The sequence below is a fragment of the Poecilia latipinna genome, unplaced genomic scaffold (genome assembly GCF_001443285.1).
Source record: "Poecilia latipinna isolate Pla-1442-1.1 unplaced genomic scaffold, P_latipinna-1.0 Scaffold832, whole genome shotgun sequence".
Lineage (NCBI taxonomy): Eukaryota > Metazoa > Chordata > Actinopteri > Cyprinodontiformes > Poeciliidae > Poecilia > Poecilia latipinna.
Window position 1 is genome coordinate 181,925 of NW_015113448.1, and position 8,215 is coordinate 190,139.

Sequence of the window (8,215 nt, forward strand, 5' to 3'; positions counted from 1 at the left end):
ATATATATATATATATATATATATATATATATATATATATATATATATATATATATATATACACACACACACCATGGACTAAATACCAAATATAAACTAAAGACCAAATCTTTCTGTTACACTGTTTTAAAGAGCATATCAGTCAAGATATTTTGATAGATGAATAAAGATAGTAGTTTTTGGAAAACCTATCTAGCTCCTCAATTAAACGACTTGTCCACCAGAAGACAACATTTTTTCTCCTGTCCTTTTTAAATGGAACATTTTGAACATGGGCTCATATCTTAAAATTAGATATGAGCAAAAAAAAAAAAAACAAAAAAAAAAAAAACTTTTGTTTCTTTTGTAAATTGCAATTATAAGGTTTATTAAGAAATAATTTATTTTTACTTTAAAACAAAAGCAAACAATTTCAGGGTCTGCAAAACCCTCAGGGACCTTTCCACTGGTTCAGTGAGCCGCTGCTAAAGTCCAGCCTTGGGCACATCAAATAAGTTCCAATCTTTCACATTTGTTTTAAGATGCTGCAGCTGCCTCGGCACTGCCTAATAGAAAAGTTTAATCTTACTTTAATAGAGCTTGAACATGCCTGCTTTGGGTGTTATTGCCCTCCTTATATGGCTTAGCTCCCATTACGGTGGTCGCTTTTTAAACAGTGCACCCACTGCACTGCAGGCTACCGCTCGCATTAGCACAGTGCCTAATGGGCTTTCTCTGTATTAGCAGCAATAGAAAGGTGCAATAACAGAGGCATGCAATTATGCACAATAACTAGGGGAAACATTGTTAGCAGTTACCCCATTGCCTCGCACTCTCCAAGCTGTAAATGCATATTTCCCAGTGGAGGTATGATAATAACGCCTGGTTATTTGAAAACACCTTGTAAGGAGAACCTTGTGGCTCTTTTGATAAAGATTTCATTTCAGAAGCATTTTTATGCATAACTGGGGATTGGCAGGGGACTTAAAGCTCCCCCCACCCCATTTGGCTTTATTTATTTATTTTACTCTTTCATTTTCTCCCTCTCTCTGGCAATCCATCACGCTGCACGCCGCTGATTCATTGATTGAGACCAAAGGAAAAAAAAAAAAAAAAAAAGGATTTTGGGTTGTAATATGAAAGAACAATTTGAAAGACCTCCAGATGGCACGCCTAAATCCTGAGAGCAGGGTGAAAGGAGAGAAGGAAGGAAATCACGGGATCTCCAGAGGGCAACACAGGTGCAGAATGAGATGAAAAATGCAGATCAGGGGAGGCGTTGCTGAACTGCTCTAAAGTTCCTAAGCGATGGAAGAAAAAGAGGCACCACCGACTTGGACTCCTGGCTCTCATCCTTCATCGTGATCATGTAGGTTGTCGAGGGATGTGCAGTTTCACCAAAGTGTCCTCTGGGCCACAAACCGTATTATCACGAATCAATAATAAGACAAAACAGAGAGGCACCTGATCATTTGCCTGAAATGGATAGTTCAGGTTCGCCTACGTCGGGTTCTGCGGAAGTTGTGCCCTGTGAAAGTATTAACGTGAGTTTAACCTCGTCACATTTCGCCGGACCACAACGTGAACTTCATGTGACAGATCGACATCAAAGTGTCATGTGAAAGGAAAATGATTTGTGGCTCCTGTGGTGTTGTGTTTGGGATTACCCCACTTAACTTCAGGATTCGTAAATAAAATCCAGCACAGTCAAATGCCTTTAGCATTCCCTATGAAATACAGTTTTCGTGGAGGCCATTAAAGATTTTCTGGAGAACGTTACCGAACAAAAACCATCACGATGTCAGTGATACATGGAGGTTTATTGTTTTCTTTGTCCTGTTTTGCCAATCTGAAGCGTCATTTCAGCTGGCAAAAAGAGAAGATCTCGCCGACAATTCTGTGCTATATAATTATTTTTCATATAAACGAAAATAACCGAAGGCAGAAGTTATTGGACATATATCTGCGCGGTGGCAGAGTTGAGACACGAAACGCCGACTTGGTTAATTTGTGTGTTTTAATATCAAGCCAAAATTATGAGGTGAGTTATTCCCAGCAGTCTGATGGTGGATAGTGCCTGCCAGAGGGATAATGAGTAAAAGATTTATCACAATTGTTTATCACTGCAGTTCTCAGCAAAACACATTCGCATTAGGTAGGAAAAACATCTGAAGTCTGAGATCCAAATCTGATTTCCATGGTGTGGCAAAAGACCATATTTTATTCTCTTTAAAACACACACACACACACACACACACACACACACACACACACACACACACACACCTGCTTTTTCTTGTTCATAAGGTCTCATTTGCATTACTGGCCAACCAAAGACCAAAGATCAACTCCCTGCTCCCTGCTGATGAAACTCCACACAAACTCGCCCTGGTTGATGCTAACTACTATGCTGCAGAGCAGCTGGTACTTGAACCACATGTTGTGTTTCTTTAGCTTTCAAATGTGTATGTTTTGTGCATTGGGTTAATGGAAAACTCTGTACAACATCTGTAAAAAAAAAAAAAAAAAAAAAAAAAGGAAACAAATGGGAAAAAATCTTGGCAGACTTGGATGTTTTCTGCTTTTCTTTGAGGAGCTTTGGATGCACAGGTTCTCTTGCACACTCCAGCGTACTCTCAAAATCCAAAGATGATCTGCTTTTTTCTGCGGATTAAAACTGACCTCTAAAATCGAATGAGTGCACATCTCTGCTCTTCCTTCTCCATCTTGGTGTTGTAAGTAAGCTATTAGTCAAACTCCTGTTGACAAGGGTTGAGATGCACTTGCAGAATTGCTAATTTGGGTAAATTATGCAGAGAAAAAAAAACAACAAAAAAAAACCTGACCTAGTTTCATTTGTTTCTCTTCCCAGCTGTCATTCCCCTTTTTTCTTGTTCTCGGTTTTTTTTTTTTTTTGGTTGCAATAATCGATGAATCATCAAATTTGACCCTTGAATTAATCTCCTCTCAAGAGCGCTTATGAGGAAAACATAGTTCTGGGGCAAGTTGTAAAAAAAAAAAAAAAATTAATTTTTTTTAAATTTTTTTTTACATGGAGATGTGTGAGCTGACCTTTCTCCATTATGAGCCAATATTAGCGTGAGCCGTTATAACCTATCAGAGCATATTGCTTAAAGCCCCAGCTGAGGGCTCTTTGAACCACAGCGCTATCTCTTAATATCACAGACTGCAGAAACTCAGAGAAGACGTTTTTAACCCTGTGCAATGTCTTCTCTTGCACACATGTTCCACTCACTACAAGCCGCGGTTCCGGTCTCCATGGTTAACTCTCGGAGCAGCCGGTGTTTGTTATTGTGCATGCGAGCCTTTTCTGGAGCCGAGAAGAAGACGCATTGTACTGTTAATTACATAATCAATTTGATTAATTCTGAAAATGCAAATTAGCTAATTAAAAGGACCTGGACTTATAGAATTACCACTGATTAGCTGGCTAAGCACTCCTGCTGCCCTCTGGATACACCCTTATTAAGCTACATTTACTGTGTCTTTCTCAGCATGGCAATGGCACAAAACGTAAATTGCAGCTATTCAAAATAGTCACAAAAAATATAAATTATAGGAAAACCTAATGCACAGTAGGTTTCCAGTTTACCAAAACGAGCAAAAAAACCAAGTGTACTATTCAAGGGTTTATGGGGGCAATATCTTTGGGCGAACAGTCTCTGTGCTAACCTTTATTGCTCAAAACAAAAACAAAAAAAGAAGAAAGAAGTGATTTCAAACCATATTAGCAAGCATCTGCTCATTCTTTCCTGTAGTATTTTTCCCCAAGTCCATCAGCTTATTTGGCTCCTCATTAAAAAGCCCAGAATTTATATTTCCACCCTCGAAAATCCCTTCACCCAGCGCTTTGCCGCTGTTGCATGTTGGGGGGGTAACAGGTAGATCAGGGAGAAGAGAGGAGGGTGACGGAGGAAAGCGAGGGAGGTTGGCTTGAGCTGGCACAGAAGTCGAAAGATATTACATCAATTAACAAGTGTGAGGAGTGGGGGAGGAGGAGGAGGGGTTAAATGAGCACTTAAAGAACATATGAGGGGAAGGGTACGCGTTTTTATGCCTGTGTGACTCGCTGCGTCCGTGTCTGCACCTCGGTACGTGTGTGAATATGTGTGTTTTGGAGGGAAGCATTAGATCAGCGGGAGTCTAGCAGCTTACTGGCGGCTTACAGAGCAGCAGGGGGTTTGAGGCAGGGGGTAGCAGAGGAGGACAGGATGGGGGGCGGGGGGGAGGAGGCGAAGACATGAGAGAAAGGAAGGGGGGGGGGATGCTGGAGGGCTAACAGAGGAATAGGGCACAGCTGGTTTTTAATTGAGTCTCCTTCTCTACTTCAGTGAGTGTATGTGAGTGCACAGAAATACACACTTATTTTTACTCAGCAATTTCCCAGCTGATGGCTTAAAAGAAAAAGACTTCAGACTTCTGCGTGGTAGCAGCTTTCAGAGAGAGAGAGAGAAAAAAAAACATTCTCATGTGCATGTGCATGGTTTTTAGTTAGTTTTAGCTGAGACATAAATCTCTCCACCAATAGAAGCATCTTGGCATCATTTTGTCAAGCAAAGGCAGATTCTCTGCAGCTACACTTTATACTTTTATAGGAAATTGGGAGAATCTGTGTCACAAATTCAACCTTTTCTTTTTGGTCCACACATTGAGTCAATCGGTTATTTCATGAAACAAATCGCATTTTGTCGTTTCTGGGTGGGGGGTGAGTTTGCAGCTCTGACAGAAATGGGCCAAAGAATGAAGATGCAGCTTAGTGCATCCGGCCACTTCACCATTGTTACAGGCAAGTAGCCAAAACAGTATCTCGCACAACAGCTCAGAGGTCCTATATTTCCATGAGAGAGGATTCTTTTTTCTTCGACTGAAATTTTTTCTCAACCGAAAGTAGGATTTTAATAAGAAGAAACACCAATCTCGTTGGAGTTTAAAAGCGAAAGCAATTACAGGCTGAGCTCTAATGAACCACTTTCGAGTCAAAATTACAGACTCGTTTTGCTTTCCGATGACAAATACTTAATGTGAGCAAAGAACTAGAGGAGAGATTAAAAGAGATGTAAATGAACTGGTAAAGGGCAGGAAGAAAATGACTTAAGAGCAGGGCTGCACAATATATCACAAATATATCACCATTACAGTATTCATATTGTGGAAGACTGGAGTGCAATAACTGTGGGACAATATATTCAGTGTTCTGAACTTGTTAATGCAATCTTTGCTTGTTGGACAGTCTTATGGCTGCAGATGTTCACGGCGGTCACAAACTTCATTGCTCAAAATGCTAAAGGTCAGGGTGACAGAAGCACAGATGGGAAAAAAGAAAAGAAGAAAATAAGCACAAGGTGTGTGCTTTAAGCGTGGCACTCTTTAGTATTTGTGATGGCCTTTTTTTGAAGTAAGAAAGAAAGAAGGTTTTGAGATGCCCTGTTGTGTTGACACAGTCGGCTAACAGCACTAGCTAAGAAAAGCGCTGCAAGAGTTTTAGCTATAATTGTTTGAGAGGCAGAACTCAGGATTTTTATGAAAAAGAAAAAAAAAAAACCTCACTGACAAAGTGACAAATAAGATATATGTTGTTTGGGATGGAAAGTGCCACAATGACGATGATTGTCGTTAGCGATGGTAAAGTTAGCATCGAGTGTGATCCTACTGTTTGGTGCTGACTGGATCTACAAAATATATGTGTATGTAGGTGTTTCTTGTCAAGCATAAGCCAAATCAAGAGGACATAGTTTATGCAAATATGTAGAACATACAACCAATATAAATTTAGGTAATTACTATGCAAACTGGCAAAGCTAGGCCTAACTGTGAATACATAACTCCGACCATTAGACGGCCTCCACACGAGGTTAGCAGTAAACAAAGTAAGAGAGCAGAATGGTGAGCAGCAAAGCCATTCCTGTAGAACCTTTTACAGAATGAGGTTCTGAAGCAGCTGAACCGCCACCACAAACTTCACCACTGTTATCGTGTGTAAAGCATTTGGGGTGAAAGGTCAAAGACTGGGCGACTATGTCAGCATTTTTACAAAAGAAGCGTAATACCTACCTATTTGTTTTGCTCAACTGTATGGTTCTGCAAAAATTGCAAATTAAAACAGGAGTTTATCTTTAAGTATCTACAGCATCGTTACAGTCTGTGCAGTTTTACAGTGATTGTGCTGCACAACATAAGAAAAGAACCACCAATCAAGCAACTTACTAAAACCTCTGATTCAAATTAAAGCACCGTGTTAGAGTCTTACTTGCATTAACGCACCTTCGGTCTGTGAAATGTTTTCATTTATTTGTAGAAAAATGTGCCCGTTCCTGAGACTAAACCTTGTTAATGTTTTCGTTCTGCAAACTAGAATAAGAATTAGTCTAAATGAGTAGCAATGAGGATAAATATACCAGCTAAAGTTTTGTGAAATTAATACTTTAGCAGAGCAGCTGCCATGTCAGCCTTTGTCACTGATGCAATTTGTGCCTTTGTGTAGCAGCTTTGAAATTACCCACTTAAAGATGAAAAAGTAGCAATTCTATTTCAATGTTTATTCCAGTGATAAAAATGTGATATTAGGCAGCAAGAGGAATTTGCCATATGTACAATAACGAAATGTTTTAAAAGCGAGTCTCTTTGTGAATAAAGAAATGCATATTGCCTTTCACAAACCCCAGCTTTACAGTGGTAAGTAGGGACGTATAGACACTATTATAACTGCATTTGCCAGGTTTTTTTTTTTTATGAACTTCATCAAGTCACTTTTCTTTTAAATATAATTTAAAACTGCAGTTCATTTCTGCTTGGTTGGCTCCATTCAGTACATCCAATTATGCACCAGCTATTCCTCCTCCACACGTCCTACAGCTGTGCTATACCCAGTTTACCAAAAAAAGATCATTTCCTTGTTTGATAATGTTCAAATGATAACACATTTGTATTTAGTAAGTATATTATATACACTCTGAAAATATACCCACAGATTTTCTAAGTATCTTTAGGCCTGATGGAAGTGTCAGTAGAGCAAGGATACTTAAAAATGTAAAACTGTTCTTTATTTTTTGTTTGTTACACCAGCCAAGTCAAATTGTATGGAATAGGACCTCAGCACCTGCAGGAAAAGGGTAGAGATGTCACAGATAAAGAGGATATTTTAACCATTTAACCACTTTTGGTTCATCTGACCTGCAGGAAACAACAACACTAACTTATCCCGCAAATGTCCATCTTCTAGATTGAAAAAAAAAAAAAAAGAATCATTCACAGCAGCGAGGGTGCACATTTAACTAGCTTTTTACCAGCACCATGCCAATGAGTTTAAACTGAGCCACATGTACTTGTACCCAACATCCTTCAATCCAAATGTCAAAACAGCTAATCTATGGCCTGAAACCCATGTCCCCGATGTTGTGGTGTATTTCTGACTTAAAATTAGTTGAAGTAACTTAAGTATTGATGATTATTATCACCATTCCTCAGCCAGTACCTTTTGAAGGCATAGAAACTGAACATTGGCCAGAGAGGAGATCGAATAGTTACACAGATTCTCACGCAGTTCAATTCGCTTTTTGGACATTTACCATTTTTTTTAGTCAGTTCTGTGACAGGTTATTCACAGAATAAGCAAGTACTAAACAAACTTTGTACTTCAAGTCACTGGGTTAAGCTTTTGTAACCAACCCTAATTATTACACTCTGAAAACTAGTAAAGAGCATCAACCCTCTTTAAAAGATCCTTTGTGTTCATCCCAGATTAAAAATAGTCTTTACACTGGTCATAGGTTTTCTTTTTTCTACCTTTTTTTAGCCTTGTCAATTATTTTAAGATATAACACTATAATGTTTTGGTAATTAGGTAATCATTTGACACTTAATTAATGACAATAAAAACAATCGAAAAGCACAAAAACAGAATGTATGTTGTCAGGCAGCATCCCGTGAAAAGCAGCAGATTCTGCAAACGTGTTGCCGAGGAATATCAAGGTCTTCGGTTTACATTAGGAAAACACAGAAATGGCTAAAAATGTTGTCCCACAAAACAAGACTTTTCGACTCTTGGTGTGAACAGATAAAATTAAGAAAAAGAAAAAAAAATCTATAATAGCTGTGAACTTGCAAACAACAGAGAATATCTGCTCAGTTTGATGAGCTGCAAGAAAATGTGTGATGTAGTAAACACATTTGGATGTGCGCACCAACTAGATCTTTGCTTCTTCTTGGCAATATGTTT